This window comes from Limulus polyphemus, unplaced genomic scaffold (assembly GCF_000517525.1).
Source record: "Limulus polyphemus unplaced genomic scaffold, Limulus_polyphemus-2.1.2 Scaffold870, whole genome shotgun sequence".
NCBI lineage: Eukaryota > Metazoa > Arthropoda > Merostomata > Xiphosura > Limulidae > Limulus > Limulus polyphemus.
This window is the reverse complement of record NW_013666480.1, coordinates 313,075-326,213: the sequence shown is the minus strand read 5'-3', so window position 1 is coordinate 326,213 and position 13,139 is coordinate 313,075. Positions and strand designations below refer to the sequence as shown.

The 13,139-nt window shown below is 31.9% G+C and overlaps 1 protein-coding gene across 1 annotated transcript in view; it reads right to left on the bottom strand.

Moving 5' to 3' along the window:
- Positions 1-7,542: 7,542 nt before the first annotated feature.
- The window catches only part of LOC111086130, a 63,713-nt gene continuing 58,116 nt past the window's right edge, over positions 7,543-13,139 (bottom strand). The window contains exon 6 of the mRNA XM_022387755.1: positions 7,543-9,349. The gene's annotated coding sequence lies outside the window, so the exon portion shown is untranslated. The remainder of the gene's footprint in view (positions 9,350-13,139) is intronic.

Sequence of the window (13,139 nt, the reverse complement as noted above, 5' to 3'; positions counted from 1 at the left end):
AGTGTAAGACTAGATGGAAAGCGCCTAGTCATCACCACCCACCGCCAACCTCTTGGAATACTCTTTTGCCAACGAATAGTGGGATTGACCGTCACATTATAACGCCCCCTCGACTGAAAGGGCAAGCATGTTTGGTGTGACGGGGATTCGAACCCGCGACCCACAGATTGCGAGTCGATCGCCCTAACCACCTGGCCATGCCGGGCCATTGATTTGAGTATAGCAAAACACTTCTTGAGAAATAATGTGTACCCTTTGAAATGACCAGGTTGTTCAGTTTTTTTTCTTATTCTTATATGCATAATACATTGAATAACTCCATTAGAAACAATTATCTTAGTGTATATTGTACCCCCGTACATAATACTCGTTTTAATTGATATCAAAAGACGGGTTTCGTAGTATTTTATAATATGTTGACATTAAAGTACACCTTTTAAAGCATACTGATTATATGATTTCTACAAAACGTTTGTTTCGTTTCTTGTTGAAACAAATTAATTCAGAGTGAACTATCTCTCGATGGTTATGACAAATAATGTGATATTATGGACGTCAAACATTTTTTTTTATTAATATACACTAGAAGAAACGGCGTTTAATAATATACGTGAAATATCAATTACAGTAAAAAGCAGTGGTTATATAAAATATGTTAACATCACAATATCCTATTTTCTACCTCTTTTGCTAAATTATATTTCAATATAAATGTGATTCATATTTGAGTTTATCTTTTAATATCTCGAGGCCACAGAACAGACAGTTTATCATACACACAATTTATACATATATTAAAGTTATTATAAATTCCTCAGTTTCGCCTGAAACAATGTAATAAGAATATATTTTATGTTTTACATTAAACAGAACGTCACCAACGACGATGTAAATTTCGATCTTTCGTGACTGTATCCAATTATTCAAGAAGAATTGCTGTTAGCTACTAGAGAATACGATACCGCGCGTCTTTCTTCTTTGCATTAGTTATTCTTTTAAATGCTTCTCATTGTATGAGTACAACATTGGCTTTATAGATAAGAGTTATACAAATGTAAATATATATATATATATACAGTAGAGAGAAATAATCTGAAAACTACCTACAAATCTTACATTTGAATTATAATTTGTTCCCTAAGACTCTTTTCAGGGACAATTAAATCTGCTAGTTTTATATCCTCCTGGAACATGTAAAGCTTTTAAAAACCTTTTCTTCTGCCGAGCCCATAACCTAAAAGGGCATGAAAAAATTAATTGCACCAGACATCAGGGTTAAATGAAAAAGGATAACTGAAATTATGGCACAAATACACGAGATAAGATTTTCTTTCTCTCGGTATTTCACAGTAAAACAAGATCGTTGTTTACCTAATAATAATTCCTATACTTACAGGATTGGCGGTTAATAGGACCAGAAGTCTGCTGCTTGCATTACTGGCTTCTTCCTGTGACGGAACACTCTGCTGTCTTTTTCGTGATAGGGAGAGAATCCCCAGCCAGAGTTAATCTGACCACTCTTATATTCAATATTTTCAAGCGTATTAAATGTAACAAAACGTCTATAATTTTTAATGATTCAGTAAACATTTGTCTAATGAATGCGAATGAATATTAACATTATCTCTTGTACTTTAAGAACAGTTAGTCTTATCTCTTGATAACTTTCGAGTTAATGCTTTCACAATATTTGTTACATCTGCTCATTTTCTTTGCCAGTACAGATCTCCATCTACTGTGACATCTTGCCGGAGATCATAAAGTGTTCCCTTTTATCAGTCTTTGCCTCCCAGTGGCACAGCGGTATGTCTGCGGACTTACAACGCTAAAAACCGGGTTTCGATACCCGTGGTGGGCAGAGCACAGATAACCCTTGTGTAGCTTTGTGCATAACAAAACAAACAAACAAAAACAAACTTTATCAGTCTTTAGGAGTGTTTTTTGGCATATTACAGGGTTTCTTTGAGAACTTCATCACCTAATTTAAAAAAAATGAAATGGCTATCCTTGCCCATTCTCCAGGCCTGGATCTTCCAGTAACTTTTTCTATAGCCTTACTCGCCCCCAGTGGCACAGTGGTATGTCTGCGAACTTACAATGGTAGAAACCGGGTTTCGATACCCGTGGTGGCCGAGCACAGATAGCCCATTGTGTAGCTGTCTGATTAGCTTCAAACAAACAAACTATATCCTTACTCGTAATCTAAAAAAAAATCTTTGTTTTCTAAACATGGTGTAAGCATTATCAAACTCTACATAATTCTTATCAATTATAAATATATATTTTAGCCCCATTTGACACGCATATTTCTGACCAAAACAAATGGTGTTTGAATTTTAAAAACAAGCCTGAGAGAGATCGCCCATGTGCATGTGTAAAATGATTGTGTGTCTACAACAATATAAATCTCACTAGACCATAAACGAATAAAGAGATAGCCCCTCTTGTCTACCAAGGCAAAAGAGACTTTCTTGCACAGCAAGAGTGGTTATAGCAGATACATATTACCGACGTAAAGAGATTCTCCTGGGGTCTTTTTTTACCAAAATCCAAGAGAGCAGTAGAGTGTTGTATCACGTAACTAAGTTAATTAATTTGGTGATGGATGGTCTACCGGAGCTTTCAACCACAGATAATGTAACTTTATACGGTTAAAGAGGCTTAACTGCCTCAAATAAGATGTCAAACATACATTGAAGGAGAAAGAAGCTCACCTTTGATATCTATCTTTCTTAATTTCCATCCTGGGAAGATATATCGCCCAAATATCATATAGATGTTTATGTTATTACCTTCTCTAACTCTTGTTTTTTAACATCTGTACTGGAGGTGGATGTGTAAAACGAAAAAAGGTCCAAAAGAAAATGAATCATGCGCAGAATGTTGATATTTTTAAGGTCGCACACAGCCCTTAGGAAAAAATTCCCACCAACAACTATAATTAATCATTAAGTCGTCATCACTTTGTCATTTACAGTTGATAAGCATTAATTTTATCTTAGTTTAAATGTGGTAGTCTATAGAAACACACAACTTAATATCCTACCAGATACCTCTAGACTACAGTAATATAAGTTTGTTGTTTTGAATTTATGTTGTTATCTTTGATTTTGTTCTCTAAATTTTCACATAGATTTTCAAGTTATTAAATCAATCCATGAACACAAACACTCTATTTCTTCCTTGGTCTTCCGTAATTCGGAGCAACGGTCGTAAATCTAGATTTTAATATTCTAATTTACTCTGATGAAACTGCGCTGAAGAAACCACCGTTTAGCTCTAAGAGTTTCTGTCAGGTACTTTTCCAGTCTTCATTTGGTCTTATATGCCAGGGACTCTGAAACCCCTTCTTTTTACTTCGTTTCTTTCCACTATTTCACAGCCTCACGCCATTCCTATTTCTTCGTTTATTGTTGCATGCCTCATGACATTGGGACACGATGACATTAAGCTGTCGAAATAACTGTTAATTTGGTCCCGGTAGTTATCAGTTTGTCTGGTATCTCCAATCTCATATTTAGTTTTTATTTATAGATCTAGCTTTTATCCTCACTTCTTTAGCTTAGATACAAATAAACAGACAGCAGTGATAGTTGTTTTTAAGAATTATAACTATCCCATGAGTCACTGCTCTACTCTACATCACATTATTGTTTCCTGCCTTCTAAATAACTCCTGTATAATGCATTATTATTATCTGAACCTCGTGTAATTCAGCAATCTATTTAGTGGGGGAAAACAATTATAATTAAAAACATAAGCATAAAAAATAATTGATGAGTTTCTTTCCCGTAGACTTTTGAACAAAGTGAACGCTCTCGTTTGGTTTAATGTATGGGTGTACATGATAATTTACAAAATAGAACTAGTCCATGTAAACAATTGTAAGACTCTCTCCAATCGACATAACAATAGATATATTCTAACTATTGTACAATACTGTTTTAGGAAGATAAAATAATTAAACAAGCTATAAAATTAGGATGCACGAATATTCAAGCCTCCAACACTTCATAGAATTTATAGGGTTAAGCAAATATTAACATAAATATGGATCAGTATTAGTTCATTTCAAACAACAAACTTGAGAGAGTGCTTGATTTGTGGAATATGGTTGTTTTAAAATATTTACACTGAATATGGCAGTAGTATTTTGGAGGCATTATGAGGTCTTGACTTGTTACTCGTTTTCATAAGAATAATTATCCACTTAAATTGAAAGATAACATTGTATTATCTAATCATAGAATAGTCTGGATTTGATCAATGTTTTACATAACCTTTTTTACGTATTGAAAAGAAATCCACTACGGAGTTACAGATTTAACAACATTTGTACTTTATTTATAACTTAAACTGAAGTTGAGAAAACATATAGATTTTTTAATAAATCCAGTCCAGTAACATGTGCTAACGCACCTTCCAAAGTGCATAATAACGCCTACTGTAATATCAATTTTCTTAATTATAAAAGCTTTTTTAGAGATGGATTTATAGCGAATTAGCCGTTGACACTTTGTAAGCCCATAAGACCTGAAGATAGAACTTTTTGACAAATTACATGCCCATTTTCATGTCACAAAATATTAAAAATACAATACCGCCTTGCTAGTGTGTTAACATTTATATAACTAATTTTGAAAAGTAATAGGGTTTGGTAGAATTGTACATCAATTTAATTGAAAGGAATTTTAAGTGGGGATTTCAGTTAATAACTTGCTAGGCCCAGTGTGTGTGTGTAATTCATCTTCAGCTGGTTTAATAAAACATTCGAATACTGGTTGAATACAGTGCATTAAAATATACTGTCACAGACATAATCTAAGCAAGAAAGATTTATATTTGTCATTAACTTGTTGGGACAATTGACTCTATAGGAACAGAGACAGAGAAGTACAGAATTGCTTTTCAAGTCATTTCTGCAAGTATACCATGTATAATTCTGATTAATGTTTTATTCCCAGTGAAATGTAAATTAGAATTGATCACGTCTTCTCCAAATGATATACCATTAAGCATGCACATGACTTTACCTAGTAACTGTTGAGTATTAGTAAAAAAAACAAAAAAACACTCCTATAGTTTATAAACTGAAAGAAGTCCTAATTCATGGTGTTTTTGTTATGTCTAGTTTACTGAAAGAATGGGAAAAAACTTAACCATAAAATTAACTAACGTTTCGGTTTTTAGGTTCTTCTCTAGTGCTTAAACACGTTTAGAAGTATTTGTAAATTTAATATAAATACTTCATACTAATTTAGATACTAGATTTTAATAAATTTGTTAGATATATATATATATATATAAGCTGTTTTGTTTGGTTTTTAAATAATTCGTGATTTATGAGATAAGCCTATAGAAGATTGACCAGCAGACCAGTGCTAAACCAATGAAGCTGAAGATACGAATAAATTCATCAATTTTCTTTCTCACATTTTATCTTTATAGTAGCATTTTATTATAATCAAATATTTTATTATTATAAAGATAATGCATCTGAAATATTAAGGCTAGCTGAGTTCGATTCCCTGTAGGGCTAATATATATATATAACCTTGGTCAAATGTATATCTCAACTACAATTTATTTTTGGTGAAAATCACGCACTAATATTCTAACTAAACTTTATTGAGCTACATATCTAAAAAAAGGGCATTTTAAAAATTATGAAATAAATTTTAAGTATTTCGGTTAAATGTGGATCTTTCCTATAATGTAACACAAACTTCATAAAAGTTAACCTTCGATTCTTTGTCATTTTTCAGCGGCAACCCTTAGTAACGATAATACTCAAACACAAGGCTATAGTACAATGCTAATATTAGGCTAAAGCCTTAGAAAATTATAAAATTATGCCGTATTTACAGATAATGACGACATGTATGGTGGCACGCAAAAGTAGAGACAAATATTATTCAAACTTTTATACATCTTCTAAATGAGGTCGAGGACTAATATACCTCAAGTTTTATAACGTCATATTACATGGTTTAACTTTGATCAGAACAAGGAAATCAGAAAAAGATCGCTTTCGTGAGACTTTAAATACACCTATGTAAACACATATTAACAACATAACTCTTTTACACTACTAAACTGAATCTTAATGTACTGGCAAGCTAATAAGAGGAAATTTCCTTATGCTAAATTTGGAAAACAACAGTCATCGAGAAGATTATTTATAACTTACTTAAAGCGATGCCAAGAAAAACTTAACCCGATTGTCTGCATTGTTCTTTTCTTGTTATTTTGTTAGTTTTCTTTCATTATTCTTTATATAATGTATATTTATTTCGTTTGATTAATTTCTTTCTTTGATAAGACAGCTGAGAAATGAATATAGATATAGATATATTTAATGTTAGGTTTAGTCAAAACTGCAGTAACGCTTATGGCATATGCATCAGATAAGTTGTTTTATTTTAATACACTTCTAATGGCCGGTGCAAAATGTGAGGATCCTCTTTGTGGTATTGTTTTTCTGAAAACATATAATCTATAACAAAGAAATAAACATATTTTTGATTCATATAACATTCAGTTTATTTCACAAAGCGACTCCTTTTTTCAAAGTTGGTTGTATGCTGACTTCGGAATGCTAAATTTGTTAACAGTGGTATAAGCAGCGGCTGAATACCATTAGCTTCATCCACTGATCGGAAATACATACACAATACTTTAATAATCTACAGTTATTGAAAACATAATTTAACTATGTTTATCGAAAATAGTTATCATCAATAATTAATAAACATGAAGTTTTGTTAAAGCAGTTTAATGGCTTCGGTATCTAATATTAATAATACATTTATTTGTGCGTAAAATAAAGTTATATTGTAAAGGTACATCTAGGTTAACTATATCTTAATGATCAATTATTTAACCATACCAGCTAATAAAGAAAAGTATACATTCCACTAGTACTCGGTATAATCGTTCGGTTCATTTGGAGATTTAGGGAAAATTGACAACTTTCTTAAATTAACAAAATATGGATTTGTACTAACATTTTTCATCAACTAACAGCTCATCCAGAAAACAAGCAAACTCCTCTGACTCTAATTCAGCAACGTCATCATAACAGCATTTTGAGAAAAAGGAAAATATATGTCCTCGTGGGTGGTAAAAATGTGCAAATACTAAAGTAACTTTAGCTCAGGTACATCCTACGCTTCGCAAGGTCCCATCAATTAGCCTCACAAGTATAGCACAAAATAATCCTCTCTTGTAAATATCAAAAATTTATATTTCTTCCATTAAAAATTCGAGGATTGAAATTCGATTATAATTATTTCATTAGATGTAACCATTTTAAAGGCATTGATTTTGTTAAATAGTACAACATCTTAAGAATAGTTCTTACAATAAATTGATGTATATATTGTTAAAAACCTGTAGCATGGTTTTGCGAATTTATTCCTTGAACTATAATACAACACGGTTGAATATTTTATGCTGACTTACAGGCTTATATTATACAATGAGTTGAAAAGATGGAAATAACACAATTTAACATCAAAATAATAAATTCAAGGACAGATGTTTTAACGTTCGCTTTCTTTTATTTCAAAGATAAGAATTGGTTAACGTCCTTATAAAAATTAGTGAAATACCAAAATCATGCTCAACGAATAAGTTTTCTTTGAGCATACTAAATTGTTAAACAAACGAAAAATATAAGAAATGATTATTCTCGCTACAAAACATTCACAATGATTAATGTCACCATACAGATGTTGAACTCACAACAAAATTATTGGGTCTACAAACTCATTGAATGGTTTAACTCACTACAAAACTCGCTGGATTGTTAGGATAAGAACACAGTTTACTGAATAAACAATTTTAATACAAAACTTTCTGAGTAGTTAAGGCTGACTGAAATTAACTTAGAAAAAAAGTTCAATTTATTACGACACTTCCTAAGTGTCACTACAAAAGTTACTGGTCAAACTCACTACAAAACTCTCTCTCTATGACTCCATTACTAAAACGTTACTGAATGGTTAATCTCTCCACTAAATTTACTGATTGGATAAACTCTCCACAACACTTATTGGATGCTTAAACGCGCTACAAAAATTAGTGAACGGTTAAATTCCAATGAAATCTATAGTATGTTTTAAACAACAAACAAATTAGTGAATGCTCAAACTCACTACGAGGGCTTACTAAAGTTTAATTTCACTGCAAAACTTACTGAATGGTTAAACTCATTATAAATTATATCGAATAGTTAAGTACGATACAATCTTAATAATATAGAAAAAAACACCTCAGCTATATCAACAAATATTTCTTTAATTGGAAGTTTCGTAACTTACAAATTCACTTATCGACGAGTTGTAATGGAAATAAATTAAAAAGTATCCTTATCTAAGGTTCGTTAGAAAATGATCAAAGAAAGTTTACCATTTACAGACTATTATCAATCCTAAACAGTAACCTAAATTCTTTCCCCTATCATTTTTTTATTTAAAATTCGTCTGTTACACCCAATTATAAGTGTAAGTAGTTTTACATTTAATTGTCCTAAATTACAGATCTTAACACATATCAATATTTATGTTACATAAATTACTATTCCTCTTTTTTATATCACACTTTTAATTTATTTCTATGACATTTTGCTAACGATAGAATTTGCAACTTCCGGTACGTCCGATTAAATAGTTTTTTGTTGATATAGCCGTGGTATGTTTGTTTATTATTAAACTTTGGTGCCAAGCTCGATCACTAAAAAATTGAATAAAAAAATTATGAACAATTAACTTCTCTAAAAGACTTGATGAAGGATTAAGCTCACTTCAAGACGTCCTAAAAATCTGAGCTTGATAAAATTCTTACAGAAATGTTAAAATCACTACAAAAATTCATTGGATGATCAAACCCATCATATAACACACCAAATCATTAAATTCTCTGCACAACTTAGTGAATGATTAAAGTCACTGCTAAACTTATTGAATGGTTCAACACAATGCACAATTTACTGAATGATTAATGTCACTACTAAATTACTGAATGTTTGAGATTGCAAAAACAGCCTGAATCATTAAGATCACCACAAAACTTACTGAACTGCTTTAAAGCACTACAAAATACACTGAGTTATTAAACTCGGTAAGAAACTTATTACTTATGTTTACCACAAAACACTATATATTAAAACCATACGGTGGTTTACAAAAATACTATGTTAGCATACAGATGGTTTGCATCTATATTTTAGATTCGGTTTTCATTTTGCACAAGAATAAATAACAAAAACCTGTCATCTTCAGATACAATCAGATGAAACTTCTTTATTTCATTAGATCCTGCTTTTTTTACCTGTGAATCTCAGTATCTGTAAAAATAAGATCCAGAAATTATAAAATATTACTTTACATATATTTTGCATTAACAATAAAGGTTAAATAATAAGAACAGTTTCAGAGATCTTACTTGGGAATTTAAACAAAGAATAATAAGTCATGTTTTATTCAGTGACATATATGTAACCCATCATTCATTACACGTTAAAGTATACATTAAAACAGTGCGTTGAATGGTATAAAAACCAATTCGCTCATAAAAAAAAATATTTGCATATTACTGGCAATTTTTCATTTATTTCATTTTTCTTCATCGCCTGAATTCAGTAAATATCATTGGTACTTTCAACGTAAAAGGGACTTTATGCGACACATGTGATAAATGGCCAGGTCAGAGACCCCGAGGTTTTACTTATAGTTGTCCCCGGTTTTGAACTATTCAACATGTAGAAAGTAACCATTCATCAGCGCTCGCTGCCAAAAGGGCATTGTCCGACTTTGAACCGAATAATGATAATGACTGTCACTTTTATAACACACCGCTGAAACGGCGGAGTGTGTTCACTACTATTGCGGCGTTAATTTTGATCCTTTTGTTCTGGACACGCTCAACACTAGACCATTCCTTGCCCCCCATTAAATATAATTTGGGATTTTTTCGAATGTAATACACTTATTCGTAATATCTATTTAATGGTTTCACCTATTCTAAAGTATTAACGTCAAAACTAACAAATGATCTCTCTCTTGTTTATCTAATTTGAGACTTACGTCAATAGCTAAAGATCCAAGTAATCATGTATTGGGTTTCAAAAGATTACTTACTTCACTCATTAAATATATTAAAAATTATACATCCCAACTACTCTCCTTTCCATATATTTTGATGTTTTTAATACAGCGGTAATTATATATAAATAACCTAGAGAGAAAAATTTAAATACAAGTGCGTTTGCGTTGTTTATCATTGAGAGAAAACTTCATAATGGGAAGCTTACTGAACACTCTGTGTTACAGTTTCGATTTGAGTGGATGTCCTTGTGTTACTAAACTGTATCCTGTCCATACCACAACTGTGAACAATATCAAAGCAGCGTGAAAAAATAAATGGTTACATTTAAGAAAATGTAAAATTTTGTGCAAATAAATACTTTATTTTTTAAACCATTTGAAACGATTTGGTCAAATCAAACAATAATTATATAGCCATCATGACGTAAAGAAATAAGCAGTTTCAGGATCTGCTCCGTGCTCTACTTAAGAATAAACGTAAATTCAGGGCATTCTCATAGATCCTGCCCCCCAGTGGCACAGCGGTATGTTTGCGGACTTACAACGCTAGAAACCGGGTTTCGTTACCCGTGGTGGGCAGAGCACAGATAGCCCTTGTGTAGCTTTGTGCATAATTAAAAACAAACAAACAAACTCATAGATCCCCTATTGATGAAATTGGTGCTCTAATCGTTGAAAGTGAGAACGTAAGAACAGTTTATTTCATTATCTATACTCTTTACCGAATTGGTTTTCGTTTTTATTTTTGATCTAAGTAAGTAGCTTTCCCTGATCGAAAGTTAATATTAGTAACTGTTAGAGTAGGTGGGCCTATATGATAAGCAAACATATAAGTACATGTACATGAAATAACCAGTAATTTCTGATAAAATTTTTATGTTTCAAAATCAGATGTGGTTCATGTAATGTTTCGTGACTGTCACAATGGTTAGGAACTCCATTTTAACGGATAGATCTGTAGCGTATCAAATCAATACTTTGAATTGTTTGGTGCAAAAATGTCGTCCGAATAAACATGCCATTATAATCTACAGATAATCGAATATGAATATTGACACAAGTTGTCGAAGTCATTTTGGTTTCACATTTGTTCCACTTTCATAAACTGTTGATGTTCTCTGAGCATCTTGAATACACATTCAGCACATTCCATGATTTATGATTACTGCATTTTTTATAGGTATAGTTCAAGTCTTTTTGTATGTAGCTCATACTTTCTGCTAACATTATTTCCATTCCATGTGTAGCTAGATTTTTATAAGTATTTTTGGCTCCAATTATTGCCAGATTTTTTTCGCACACTGCCATTTGTAGCTTCGGTTGTCCAAAATATATGTTAAGACTTTCAAGTTTATTCTTCCATTGTAGCCCCCCCCCCCCCAGTGTCACAGCGGTATGTCTGTGGACTTACAACGCTAGAATCCGGGTTTCGATACCCGTGGTGGGCAGAGAACAGATAGCCCATTGTGTAGCTTTGTGCTTAATTTCAAACAAGTATTTTACTGTATACCTCAATTTTCCCGAGTATGTTTGTTCTATGTTATAGCTTTACTTTCTGACCTCTATATTTCCATTTCATGGCGTAGACTGAGTTTAAGACCACTCTATTTCCTTCCATGTTGTAACATGAGTTTCAGTTCAGAGTATTTGTCTTTCATGTTGTTGGTTGAGTTTTAAATCATTGTATTTCCCTTCCATATTGTAACTTGAGTTTCAAATCATCATATTTTCCTTCAACGCTGTAGCTTCCGATCATTCTATTTTCCTTCCATATTGTAGCTTGAGTCTCAAGTCACTGTTTTCAGGTCATTCACCAATATTTTTCCTCCATTTGTAGCTCTAGTTTTCTAACTTGTTTATTCCATTTCTGTGTGTTGATTATATTAGCATTGGGATTTAATCCAAGTTTTTCTGAGGTTTAAAAATATTATAAGAAGATTATTTTGTTTACGTGATCCATACTTTCGACTGCTATAAAATTGCAATATAAGCTTATAATTTAATGAACTACTTATCTGAAATATTTTATTATAATCATATAGTAAAATTTAAATAGAAATGCGTTTATGTTGTTGAGCGTAAATTTCATTATATCCCGTAAAGTTTCTATCCACGTATCTGTCAGTACGGTAATTCAACGGGAAAGAGGAACTTTATATGCATGTACGCAACACTATAAGTATATATATCACATCTTCTGTAAATGCGGACACACCCATACATATATTTATATGTCTGTTCTTATATTTCAATCAGGAAACTAGATTTTAACTCTGATTAACTTATTATCAGCCCACTGTACGACTTTAATTTCAGTCCTACGTAATGAACAAGTCCACCTAGTAAGCGAACTATATAACATATATGCATGACTAATATCAATATGGATTATATACTCAAAAATGCACTCACACAAACATATATAGAGTGCATGTTAGAAAATCCATAAGCTAGCCTTAGCGACAGAACACGTCCCCAGTATGAACTCTAAAAACAGAAAAATACAAGATCACTCTGATCCCAGATTTAGTTTTAACAGTTATTCGCTAGATACCAGAAGAAACGTTTCAGTTAATATTATCTGCAATAGAACATAAAATCTGAACAGGTTACGACAATTATTATCAGTCTAGAGTTTACTCCATGTCTCACTTGAAATTTTATGACATCATTACGAAAGAATTAAATGTTTGTCTTGTGACTACATACTTGGTTTCTCCCACGTGTTTAGTCTTACGTAGTTTATTACTCCCGACAAACAGTTAACATCGGAAATTGAAATATATGTGTGTGTCTGGACTTAGCAATATTAAGAGGTTTGTCAGTTAATGCATCAGTAAACTCATATTCACTATGCCGAATATTCTCAGTCTCAGGTTTGTCATTTTTGTTTAATTCAATAAAACAACGTTTTATTTTTAATCATAATAAATAATTAAATATTTACATAATAAAAACTTTATTGAAGCCGTGCGGCTTCCACTTTAAAATATCGCTCTACAAGTACATGTTCCGACGTGATCTACGTCG